Source organism: Oncorhynchus mykiss, chromosome 8 (genome assembly GCF_013265735.2).
Source record: "Oncorhynchus mykiss isolate Arlee chromosome 8, USDA_OmykA_1.1, whole genome shotgun sequence".
Lineage (NCBI taxonomy): Eukaryota > Metazoa > Chordata > Actinopteri > Salmoniformes > Salmonidae > Oncorhynchus > Oncorhynchus mykiss.
Window position 1 is genome coordinate 76,555,915 of NC_048572.1, and position 13,777 is coordinate 76,569,691.

Sequence of the window (13,777 nt, forward strand, 5' to 3'; positions counted from 1 at the left end):
GTTTCCCATGCCAATAAAGCCCTTGAATTGAATTGAATTGAATTGAGAGACAGTGAGGAGTGAGATAGAAAGAGACAGAGAGGAGTGAGATAGGAGATAAACGGAGGAGTGAGATAGAGAGAGACAGAGAGAGGAGAGCGACAGAGAGGAGTGAGATATCATCCTGGAATATCCAGGGCCTGAGGTCATCTGCCTTTGGCCTAAAGAGCAGGAACCCGGACTTTACCAAAGAAATCGGTAATACAGACATTGTCATCCTGCAAGAAACCTGGTATAGAGGAGACGGACCCACTGGTTGCCCTCTAGGTTACAGAGAGCTGGTAGTCCCATCCACCAAACTACCAGGTGTGAAACAGGGAAGGGACTCAGGGGGTATGCTAATTTGGTGTAGAGCAGACCTAACTCACTCCATTAAATTAATCAAAACAGGAACATTCTACATTTGGCTAGAAATTCAAAAGGAAATTATCCTAACAGAGAAAAATGTTCTCCTGTGTGCTACCTATATCCCCCCACTAGAATCCCCATATTTTAATGAAGACAGCTTCTCCATCCTGGAGGGGGAAATCAATCATTTCCAGGCCCAGGGACATGTACTAGTCTGTGGCGACCTAAATGCCAGAACCGGACAAGAACCTGACACCTTCAGCACACAAGGGGACAAACACCTGCCTGGAGGTGACAGCATTCCCTCCCACATATGCCCCCCTAGGCACACATATGACAACATAACCAACAAAAACGGGTCACAATTCCTGCAGCTCTGTCGCACGCAGGGTATGTACATAGTCAACGGTAGGCTTCGAGGGGACTCCTATGGTAGGTACACCTATAGCTCATCTCTTGGCAGTAGTACTGTAGACTACTTTATCACTGACCTCAACCCAGAGTCTCTCAGAGCGTTCACAGTCAGCCCACTGACACCCCTATCAGACCACAGCAAAATCACAGTCTACTTAAACAGAGCAATACTCAATCATGAGGCATCAAAGCCAAAGGAACTGAGTAACATTAACCTTTCTGATCTCCCCATCCCGGATCCGGGATCGTGAATACAGACTCAAGCTCATTACCATAACGCAACGTTAACTATTCATGAAAATCGCAAATGAAATGAAATAAATATGCTAGCTCTCAAGCTTAGCCTTTTGTTAACAACACTGTCATCTCAGATTTTCAAAATATGCTTCTCAACCATTGCAAAACAAGCATTTGTGTAACAGTATTGATGGCTAACGTAGCATTTAGCATTAGCATTCAGCTGGCAACATTTACACAAAAAAACAGAAAAGCATTCAAATAAAATCATTTACCTTTGAAGAACTTCAGATGTTTTCAATGAGGAGACTCTCAGATAGCAAATGTTCAGTTTTTCCTGAAAGATTATTTGTTTAGGACAAATCGCTCCGTTTTCTGCGTCACGTTTAGCTATGAAAAAACCCCTGTATCCAGGATTGTGTAAATCTATCAGCAAGCTCATTAGCATAACACAACGTTAACTATTCATGAAAATCGCAAATGAAATGAAATAAATATGCCATCTCTCAAGCTTAGCCTTTTGTAAACAACACTGTCATCTCAGATTTTCAAAATATGCTTCTCAACCATAGGAAAACAATCATTTGTGTAAAAGTAGCTAGCTAGCGTTAGCATTTAGCGTTAGCATTTAGCGTTAGCATCCAGCACGCAACATTTCAACAAAAACATAAAAGCCTTCAAATAAAATAATTTACCTTTGAAGAACTTCTGATGTTTTCAATGAGGATACTCTCAGTTAGATAGCAGATGCTCAGTTTTTCCAAAAAGATTCTTTGTGTATTAGAAATAGCTCCGTTTTATACATCACATTTGGCTACCAAAAAAAATCAGAAAATTCAGTCCTCAAAACGCGAACTTTTTTCCAAATTAACTCCATAATATCGACTGAAAACATGGCAAACGTTGTTTAGAATCAATCATCAAGGTGTTTTTCACATATCTCTTCATTGATACATTGTTCTTGGACACATGGTTTCTCCCCTATATCAAATGGAAAAGTACGAGCAGCTGGCAATTGCGCACCGAATTCCACGCAGGACACCAGGCGGACACTTGGAAAATGTAGTCTCTTATGGTCAATCTTCCAATGATATGCCTACAAATACGTCACAATGCTGCTAAGACCTTGGGCGAACGACAGAAAATGTAGGCTCATTCCTTGCGCAATCACAGCCATATAAGGAGACAATGGAAAACAGAGCTTCAGAAATTCTGCTAATTCCTGGTTGATGCATCATCTTGGTTTCGCCTGTAGAATGAGTTCTGGGGCACTTACAGACAAAATCTTTGCAGATTCTGAAACTTCAGAGTGTTTTCTTTCCAAAACTGTCAAGAATATGCATAGTCGAGCATCTTTTCGTGACAAAATATCGCGCTTAAAACGGGAACGTTTTTTATCCAAAAATGAAATAGCGCCCCTAGAGATCTAACAGGTTAAGAAATGCTATAGATGGAAGGAATGCAGTTTGGAAAACTACCAAAAAACAATTAGGCAACAACAAATTCAATCCCTTTTAGACAATTTCCTGGGTTAAACGTTCCACTGTAATAGTGAAGGTGTAAACTTGGCAGTAGAAAATCTTAACAGTATATTTGACCTCTCAGCTTCCCTATCAAATCTAAAAATCTCAAATAGAAAACCGAAGAAAATTAACAATAATGACAAATGGTTTGATGAAGAATGCAAAAATCTAAGAAATAAATTGAGAAACCTGTCCAACCAAAAACATAGAGACCTGGAAAACCTGAGTCTACGCCTTCACTATGGTGAATCACTAAAACAATACAGAAATACACTACGGAAAAAGAAGGAACAGCATGTCAGAAATCAGCTCAATGCAATTGAAGAATCCATAGACTCTAACCACTTCTGGGAAAATTGGAAAACACTAAACAAACAACAACACGAAGAATTATCTATCCAAAATGGAGATGTATGGGTAAACCACTTCTCCAATCGTTTTGGCTCTATAACAAAGAATAAAGAGCAAAAACATATACATGATCAAATACAGACCTTAGAATCAACTATTAAAGACTACCAGAACCCACTGGATTCTCCAATTACATTGAATGAGTTACAGGACAAAATAAAAACCCTCCAACCCAAAAAGGCCTGTGGTGTTGATGGTATCCTCAATGAAATGATCAAATATACAGACAACAAATTCCAATTGGCTATACTAAAACTCTTTAACATCATCCTTTGCTCTGGCATCTTCCCCAATATTTGGAACCAAGGACTGATCACCCCAATCCACAAAAGTGGAGAAAAATTTGACCCCAATAACTACTGTGGAATATGTGTCAACAGTAACCTTGGGAAAATCCTCTGCATTATTATTAACAGCAGACTCGTACATTTCCTCAATGAAAACAATGTACTGAGCAAATGTCAAATTGGCTTTTTACCAAATTACCGTACAACAGACCATGTATTCACCCTGCACACCCTAATTGACAACCAAACAAACCAAAACAAAGGCAAAGTCTTCTCATGCTTTGTTGATTTCAAAAAAGCCTTCGACTCAATCTGGCATGAGGGTCTGCTATACAAACTGATGGAAAGTGGTGTTGGGGGTAAAACATACGACATTATTAAATCCATGTACACAAACAACAAGTGTGCGGTTAAAATGGGCAAAAAACACACACATTTCTTCACACAGGGTCGTGGGGTTAGACAGGGATGCAGCTTAAGCCCCACCCTCTTCAACATATATATCAACGAATTGGCGCGGGCACTAGAAAAGTCTGCAGCACCCGGCCTCCCCCTGCTAGAATCCGAAGTCAAATGTCTGCTGTTTGCTGATGATCTGGTGCTTCTGTCACCAACCAAGGAGAGCCTACAGCAGCACCTAGATCTTATGCACAGATTCTGTCAGACCTGGGCCCTGACAGTAAATCTCAGTAAGACCAAAATAATGGTGTTCCAAAAAAGGTCCAGTCACCAGGACCACAAATACAAATTCCATCTAGACACTGTTGCCCTAGAGCACACAAAAAACTATACATACCTTGGCCTAAACATCAGCGCCACAGGTAACTTCCACAAAGCTGTGAACGATCTGAGAGACAAGGCAAGAAGGGCATTCTATGCCATCAAAAGAAACATAAATTTCAACATACCAATTAGGATTTGGCTAAAAATACTTGAATCAGTCATAGAGCCCATTGGTTCTATGATAGAGAGTAGAGAGACAGTGAGGAGTGAGATGGAGAGGAGAGAGACAGAGATGAGTGAGATTGGAGAGAGACAGGGAGGTGTCAGATGAGAGAGACAGGAGGAGTGAGATAATAGGAGAGAGACAGGGAGGTGTGAGATAGAGAGAGACAGGGATGAGTGAGATAGAGAGAGACAGGAAGGAGTGAGATGGAGAGGAGAGAGACAGAGAGGAGTGAGATAGAGAGGAGCGAGACAGTTGAGGAGTGAGATAGGAGAGAGACAGGCAGGAGTGAGATAGGAGAGAGACAGGAAGGAGTGAGATGGAGAGGAGAGAGACAGCGAGGAGTGAGATAGAGAGAGAGACAGGGAGGAGTGAGATAGAGAGATACAACCCATATTTATGCTTATTTATTTTATCTTGTGTCCTTTACCATTTGTACATTGTTAATACACTGTATATATATATATATATATATAATATGACATTTGTAATGTCTTTATTGTTTTGAAACTTCTGTATGTGTAATGTTTACTGTTAATTTGTATTGTTTATTTCACTTTATATATTCACTTCATATATTATCTACCTCACTTGCTTTGGCAATGTTAACACATGTTTCCCATGCCAATAAAGCCCTTGAATTGAATTGAATTGAATAGACAGAGATAGACAGATACAGAGAGGAGTGAGATAGAGAGATACAGAGAGGAGTGAGATAGAGAGAGACCGTAAGGAGTGAGATAGAAAGAGATAGGAGTGAGATAGAAAGAGAGACAGGGCGGAGTGAGATAGAGAGAGACAGAGAGGAGTGAGATAGAGAGGAGCGAGACAGATGAGTGAGAGAGAGAGACAGAGGAGTGAGATAAAGAGAGACAGTGAGGAGTGAGATAGAGAGAGACAGTGGAGTGAGATAGAGAGAGACAGAGAGGAGTGTGATAGGAGAGAGACAGGAAGGAGTGAGATAAGAGAGAGACAGGGAGGAGTGAGATAGAGACAGACAGAAGAGTGAGATTGAGAGAGACAGAGAGGAGCAAAATAGGAGAGAGACAGCAAGGAGTGAGATAGAGAGGAGAGAGACAGTGATGAGTGAGATAGAGAGGAGAGAGACAGTGAGGCGTGGGATAGAGAGACAGGGAGGTGTGCGATAGAGAGAAACAGGGAGGAGTGAGATAGAGAGAGACAGGGAGGAGTGAGATAGTATAGAGACAGGGAGGAGTGCGATAGAGAGAGACAGGGATGAGTGAGATAGGAGAGAGACAGGGAGCAGTGAGAGAGAGAGAGATAGGGAGGAGTGAGATAGAGAGGAGTGAGACAGTGATAAGTGAGATAGAGAATACAGAGACAGTGAGGAGTGAGATGGAGAGAGACAGAGATGAGTGAGATTGGAGAGAGACAGGGAGGTGTCAGATGAGAGAGACAGGAGGAGTGAGATAATAGGAGAGAGACAGGGAGGTGTGAGATAGAGAGAGACAGGGAGGAGTGAGATAGAGAGAGACAGGGAGGAGTGAGATAGGAGAGAGACAGGAAGGAGTGAGATGGAGAGGAGGGAGACAGAGAGGAGTGAGATAGAGAGGAGCGAGACAGTTGAGGAGTGAGATAGGAGAGAGACAGGCAAGAGTGAGATAGGAGAGAGACAGGAAGGAGTGAGATGGAGAGGAGAGAGACAGCGAGGAGTGAGATAGAGAGAGACAGGGAGGAATGAGATAGGAGAGAGACAGGCAGGAGTGAGATAGGAGAGAGACATGGAGGAGTGAGATAGAAGAGAGACAGGGAGGAGTGAGATAGGAGAGAGACAGGGATTAGTGAGATAGGAAAGAGACAGGGAGGAGTGAGATAGAGACAGACAGAGGAGTGAGATTGAGAGAGACAGAGAGGAGCAAAATAGGAGAGAGACAGCAAGGAGTGAGATAGAGAGGAGAGAGACAGTGATGAGTGAGATAGAGAGGAGAGAGACAGTGAGATAGAGAGGAGAGAGACAGTGAGGAGTGAGATGGGGAGAGAGATGGAGAGGAGTGAGATAAAGAGGAGCGAGACAGATGAGTCAGAGGAGTGGGATAGGAGTGGGATAGAGAGACAAAGAGTAGTCAGATAGAGAGAGACAGAGAGGAGTGAGATAGGAGAGAGACAGGGAGGTGTGAGAGAGAGACAGGAGGAGTGAGATAGGAGAGAGACAGGGAGGATTGAGATAGGAGAGAGACAGGGAGGAGTGAGATAGAGAGGAGCGAGACAGGAAGGAGTGAGATTGGAGAGAGACAGGGAGGAGTGAGATAGAGAGAGACAGAGGAGTGAGATAGAGAGACAGAGAGGAGTGAAATAGGAGAGAGAGAGTGAGGAGTGAGATAGTAGAGAGACAGGGAGGGATCAGATAGGAGAGAGACAGGAGGAGTGAGATAGGAGAGAGACAGAGAGAGATTTGGAGGAGTGAGATAGGAGAGACACAGGGAGGTGTGAGATAGAGAGAGACAGGGAGAGATATGGAGGAGTGAGATAGGAGAGAGACAGGGAGGTGTGAGATAGAGAGAGACAGGGAGGTGTGAGATAGAGAGAGACAGGGAGGAGTGAGATATGATAGAGACAGGGAGGGGTGTGAGAGAGAGAGACAGGGAGGAGTGAGATAGAGAGGAGAGACACAGTGAGAAGTGAGATAGAGAGGAGAGAGACAGTGAGGAGTGAGATCGAGAGGAGAGAGACAGATGAGAGACAGATCAGTGAGATAGACAGAGAGGAGTGAGATAGAGAGAAATAGAGAGGAGTGAGATAAAGAGAGACAGTGAGGAGTGAGATAGAGAGAGACAGTGAAGTGAGATAGAGAGAGACAGAGAGGAGTGTGATAGGAGAGAGACATGAAGGAGTGAGATAGGAGAGAGACAGGGAGGAGTGAGATAGAGAGAGACAGGGAGGAGTGAGATAGGATAGAGACAGGGAGGAGTGAGATAGGAGAGAGACAGGTAGGAATGAGAGAGAGAGAGATAGGGAGGAGTGAGATAGGAGAGAGACAGGGAGGAGTGAGATAGAGAGGAGAGAGACAGTGAGAAGTGAGATAGAGAGTAGAGAGACAGTGAGGAGTGAGATAGGAAAGAGACAGAGAGGAGTGAGATAGAGAGGAGCGAGACAGGAAGGAGTGAGATTGGAGAGAGACAGGGAGGAGCGAGATAGAGAGAGACAGAGGAGTGAGATAGAGAGAGACAGAGAAGAGTGAAATAGGAGAGAGACAGTGAGGAGTGAGATAGGAGAGAGACAGGGAGGGGTCAGATTGGAGAGAGACAGGAGGAGTGAGATAGGAGAGAGACAGAGAGAGATATGGAGGAGTGAGATAGGAGAGACACAGGGAGGTGTGAGATAGAGAGAGACAGGGAGGGGTCAGATAGGAGAGAGACAGAAGGAGTGAGATAGGAGAGAGACAGAGAGAGATATGGAGGAGTGAGATAGGAGAGAGATAGGAAGGTGTGAGATAGAGAGAGACAGAGAGAAGTGAGATAGAGAGAGACAGGGTGGAGTGAGATATGATAGAGACAGGGAGGAGTGAGATAGAGAGTGACAGGGAGGAGTGAGATAGAGAGAGACAGGGAGGAGTGAGATAGGATAGAGACAGGGAGGAGTGAGATAGGAGAGAGACAGGGAGGAGTGAGAGAGATAGAGATAGGGAGGAGTGAGATGGAGAGGAGAGAGACAGAGGCATGAGATAGAGAGAGACAGAGAGTAGTCAGATAGAGAGATACAGAGGAGTGAGATAGATCGAGACAGTGAGGAGTGAGATAGATCGAGACAGGGAGGAATGAGATAGAGAGAGAGAGTGGAGTGAGATAGAAAGTGACAGCAAGGAGTGAGATAGAGAGAGACAGGGAGGAGTGAGATAGGAGAGAGACATGGAGGAGTGAGATAGGAGAGAGACAGGGAGGAGTGAGAAAGAAGAGAGACAGGGAGGAGTGAGATAGGAGAGAGACAGGGAGGAGTGAGATAGGAAAGAGACAGAGAGGAGTGTGATAGGAGAGAGACAGGAAGGAGTGAGATAGGAGAGAGACGGGGAGGAGTGAGATAGAGAGAGACAGAGGAGTAAGATAGAGAGAGACAGAGAGGAGTGAAATAGGAGAGAGACAGTGAGGAGTGAGATAGGAGAGAGACAGGGAGGGGTCCGATAGGAGAGAGACAGGAGGAGTGAGATAGGAGAGAGACAGAGAGAGATATGGAGGAGTGAGATAGGAGAGAGACAGGGAGGTGTGAGATAGAGAGAGACAGGGAGTAGTGAGATAGAGAGAGACAGGGATGGGTCAGATAGGAGAGAGACAGAAGGAGTGAGATAGGAGAAAGAAATATAGAGGTATGGAGGAGTGAGATAGGAGAGAGACAGGGAGTTGTGAGATAGAGAGAGACAGGGAGACAAGGAGGAGTGAGATATGATAGAGACAGGGAGGAATGAGATAGGAGAGAGACAGGGAGGAGTGAGAGAGAGAGACAGATAGGAGTGAGATAGAGAGGAGAGAGACAGTGAGAAGTGAGATAGAGAGGAGAGAGACAGTGAGGAGTGAGATGGAGAGAAGAGAGACAGAGGAGTGAGATAGAGAGGAGCGAGACAGATGAGTGAGATATATAGAGACAGGCGTGAGATAGAGAGAGACAGAGAGTAGTCAGATAGAGAGAGACAGAGGAGTGAGATAGATTGAGACAGTGAGGAGTGAGATAGAGAGAGACAGTGGAGTGAGATAGAAAGAGACAGCGAGGAGTGTGATACGAGAGAGACACAGAGGAGTGAGATAGTAGTGAGACAGGAGGAGTTAGATAGGAGAGAGACAGAGAGAGACAGGGAGGAATGAGATAGCAGAGAGACAGGGAGGAGTGAGATAAGAGAGTAACAGGAGGAGTGAGATAGGAGAGAGACAGAGAGAAATAGGAGGAGTGAGATAGCGAGGAGTGATACAGAGAGGAGACAGGAGCTTCTGTAGATGGAGGATAATTAAATATTAATGGTTAGCAGTGGTGAGGCTGTGATTAGGGCTGAATGGGTGTTTGGCAGGGACAACACAGTTCACACACCTTGGGAGTAACTGGCTCCATCTGAATACACACTTAGCCTTCTAGCTAGCTCATAGCCTTTCTGTCTTCCTCCAGCTTTTTAATTCTGTTTCTCTCCTCTTATCTTCCTCCCTCTCCCCAGCCTGGTCTCTGAATATCTCTTAATCCTGTTGCTGAGGAGTGGTGAGGGTACGGTGGTGAGGGTACGGAGATGCGATCCTGGGAGAGTCAGAGGCAACATGTATCATATTTATATAATTTAGCTGACGCTCTTATCCAGAGCAACTTACAATATTGAGTGCATCCATTTTCATACTGGTTCCCCGTGGGGATCAAACCCACACCCCTGGCATTGCAAGCAACATGCTCTACCAACTGAACTACATGGGACCTGTTCTATTTAACATGCTGTATGTAAGCACTATCCCGTTGACCTGGCATCATCCCCCAGTTATTTTAGCCTTTAGCCGTACCCTTATCCTACTCCTCCTCTGTTCCTCTGGTGATGTGAAGGTTAATCCAGGCCCTGCAGTGCTTAACTCCACTCTCATTCCACAGGCGCTATCATTTGTTGACTTCTGTAACAGTGAAAGCCTTGGTTTCATGCATGTTAACATTAGAAGCCTGCTCCCTAAGTTTGTTTTATTCACTGCACACTCTGCCAACCCGGATGTCCTGGCCATGTCTGAATCCTGGCTCAGGAAGACCACCAAAACCCCTGAAATTTCCATCCCTAACTATAAAATTTTCCGACAAGATAAAACTGCCAAAGGGAGCGTTGTTGCAATCTACTGCAGAGATAGCCTGCAGAGTTCTGTCTTATTACCCAGGTCTGTACCCAAACAATTCGAGCTTCTACTTTTAAAAATCCACCTTTCCAGAAACAAGTCTCTCACCCTTGCCGCTTGCTATAGACCACCATCTGCCCCCAGCTGTGCCCTGGACACCATTTGTGAATTGTTTACCCCCCATTTATCTTCAGAGTTCGTGCTGCTAGGTGACCTAAACTGGGACATGCTTAACACCCCGGCCATTCTACAATCTAAGCTTGTTGCCTTCAATCTCTCAATAATTATCAATGAGCCCACCAGGTACAACCCCAAGTCCGTAAACACGGGCACCCTCATAGATATCATCCTAACCAAATTGCCCTCCAAATATACCTCTGCTGTTTTCAACCAAGATCTCAGCGATCACTGCCTCATTGCCTGCATCCGTAACGGGTCTGCGGTCAAACGACCTCCACTCATCACTGTCAAACGCTCCCTGAAACACTTCAGTGAGCAGGCCTTCCTAATCGACCTGACCGGGGTATCCTGGAAGGATATTGATCTCATCCTGTCAGTAGAAGATGCCTGGTCATTCTTTAAAAGTGCCTTACTCACCATCTTAAATAAGCACGCCCCATTCAAAAAATGTTGAACCAGGAACAGATATAGCCCTTGGTTCACTCCAGACCTGACTGCCCTTGACCAGCACAAAAACATCCTGTGGTGTTCTTCATTAGCATCGAATAGCCCCTGTGATATGCAACTTTTCGGGGAAGTTAGGAACAAATATACACAGGCAGTTAGGAAAGCTAAGGCTAGCTTTTTCAAGCAGAAATTTGCTTCCTGTAGCACAAACAAAAAAAAAGTTCTGTGTCACTGTAAAGTCCATGGAGAATAAGAGCACCTCCTCCCAGCTGCCCACTGCACTGAGGCTAGGAAACACTGTCACCACCGATAAATCCACTATAATTGAACATTTCAATACGCATATTTCTACGGCTGGCCATGCTTTCCACCTGGCTACCACGACCCCGGTCAACAGCCCTGCACTCTCCACAGCAACCCGCCCAAGCCTCCCCATTTCTCCTTCTCCCAAATCCAGATAGCTGATGTTCTTAAAGAACTGAAAAACCTGGACCCCTACAAATCAGCCTGGCTAGACAATCTGGACCCTCTCTTTTTAAAATTATCTGCCGAAATTGTTGCAACCCCTATTACTAGCCTGTTCAATCTCTCTTTCATATCATCTGAGATTCCCAAAGATTGGAAAGCTGCCCCGATCATCCCCCTCTTCAAAGGGGGAGACACTCTAGACCCAAATTGCTATAGACCTATTTCTATCCTACCCTGCCTTTCTAAGGTCTTCGAAAGCCAAGTCAACAAACAGTTTACCAAACATTTCGAATCCCACTTTACCTTCTCTGCTATTCAATCTGGTTTTAGAGCTGGTCAAGTGTGCACCTCAGCCACGCTCAAGGTCCTAAACGATATCATAACCGCCATCGATAAGAGACATTACTGTGCAGCCGTATTCATCGACCTGGCCAAGGCTTTTAACTCTGTCAATCACCACATTCATATTGGCAGACTCAACCGACTTGGTTTCTGAAATGATTGCCTCGCCTGGTTCACCAACTACTTCTCTGAAAGAGTTCAATGTCTCAAATCGGAGGGCCTGTTGTCCGGACCTCTTGCAGTTTCTATGGGCGTGACACAGGGTTCAATTCTCGGGCTAACTCTCTTCTCTGTATACATCAATGATGTCGCTCTTGCTGCTGGTGATTCTCTGATCCACCTCTACGATGACGACACCATTCTGTATACTTCTGGCCCTGCTTTGGACACTTAAGGCTAGGCAGAATACTGCCCCCTTTGGAGGAATTGCGTGCCCATCGTAAACTGAAAAAAAATCTGTCAAAAATTGCTAATATATGCATATAATAATTATTATTGGATAGAAAACACTCTAAAGCTTCTAAAACCGTTGGAATTATGTATGTAAGTATAGCAGAACTCACAGGGCAGGCATTCTTCCAAACTAGTTTTGGGATCATGAAAGTTGGGGCAACTTTGACGTGATCGCCCCCACCCTTCCCAACCAGCTATGGATCTGGGGACACTTCAAATCAAATCAAATCAAATGTTATGTCTATGTCTATGTCTATGTCTATGTCTTCCACTAGATGTCCTCATTCAGTAGAGCGTTTAATCGTTCAAATCCCGCGAGTTTTGACCCTATGGGAGTGAATTGAGTGAGTGCCGCGAGAAAATACCTGTGCGTTAGGGCGCGAATTGGTCACATCTATTCCTTTGTTCCAGCACTCCGGAGGAGAACTAACAATGACCGGTTGAATTGAAAATTGTTTTGTACGTTTAGAACATCCTAAAGCTTGATTCTGCACTTAGTTTGACCTTTTTAGTCGACATATAATATGTCATTTTGAAGTTTTGATGCGCAACTTTTCCGGACCAGAGGACATTTTGGGTGCATTTCAGCTGATATTGTTAGCAGATGCTAATACAAAGACGCAAGACTTGAAACCAAACAATGTTTTGGGTAAGTATGAACCCTTCCAGTTCATTCTGAACGAAGACCATCAAAGGTAAGGGAATATTTATGCTGAAATTGTGTGTTTCTGTTGACTCCAACATAGCGGAGAAATATTGCTTATATCTGAGCGCCGTCTCAGAATATTGAATAGTGAGCGATTTCTGTAATGTTAAAAAGAAATGTAACAAAGCGATTGCATTAAGAAGCAGTGTATCTTTCTAACTATACAGTATGTAGAACATGCATATTTAGTCAAAGTTTATGATGTCTATTTACGTTATCTTGCGGCGCTACCTATATTTTCTGCGGACATTTTTCAGTATTTTCTGAACATGAATTCAATGTAAATGGACATTTATGGATATAAATGGCATATTATTGAAAAAAAAAATGTACTGTGTAACATGTCCTATTACTGTCATCTGATGAAGATTTTCAAAAGGTTAGTGAATGATTTATTTTTTAATCCTGCTTTTATAATTTTATATTTTCTGGGACAAAATGGCTGCCTCTTGTCTTCGTTTCGGTGGTGGTCTAATATAAATATGTGGTGTGTTTTCGCCGTAAAACATTTAAAAAATCTGACATGCTGGGTAGATGAACAAGGTGTTTATCTTTCATTTGAGATATTGGACTTGTTATTAATGTGTGGAGGTTAAATATTTCTAAGAATATTTTTGCGTTCCATGCGCCACGTTCCAGCTGAACGTGGGAGGGGTCGTTCCCAAAAGGGAATCCTAACCCGTCATCAGGTTAACTAACCTCCAGATGAGCTTCAATGCCATACAACTCTCCTTCCGTGGCCTCCAACTGCTCTTAAATGCAAGTAAAACTAAATGCATTCTCTTCAACCGATCACTGCCGGCACCTGCCCGCCAGTCCAGCATCACTACTCTGGATGGTTCTGACTTAGAATATGTGAACAACTACAAATACCTAGGTGTTTGGCTAGATTGTAAACTCTACTTCCAGACTCACATTAAGCATCTCCAATCCAAAATTAAATCTAGAATCGGCTTCCTATTTCGCAACAAAGCATCCTTCACTCATGCTGCCAAACATACCCTCGTAAAACTGACCATCCTACCGATCCTCAACTTCGGCGATGTCATCTATAAAATAGTCTCCAACACTCTACTCAACAAACTGGATGCAGTCTATCACAGTGCCATCCGTTTTTTCAACAAAGCTCCATATATCACACACCACTGCGACCTGTACGCTCTCGTTTGCTGGCCATC

General features: G+C 44.1%; 1 protein-coding gene across 10 annotated transcripts in view; it reads left to right on the plus strand.

The window, feature by feature from the left end:
* LOC110530656 (ephrin type-A receptor 3) overlaps positions 1 to 13,777 on the plus strand; it is a 193,719-nt gene that overhangs the window by 29,105 nt on the left and 150,837 nt on the right. The window lies entirely within an intron of this gene.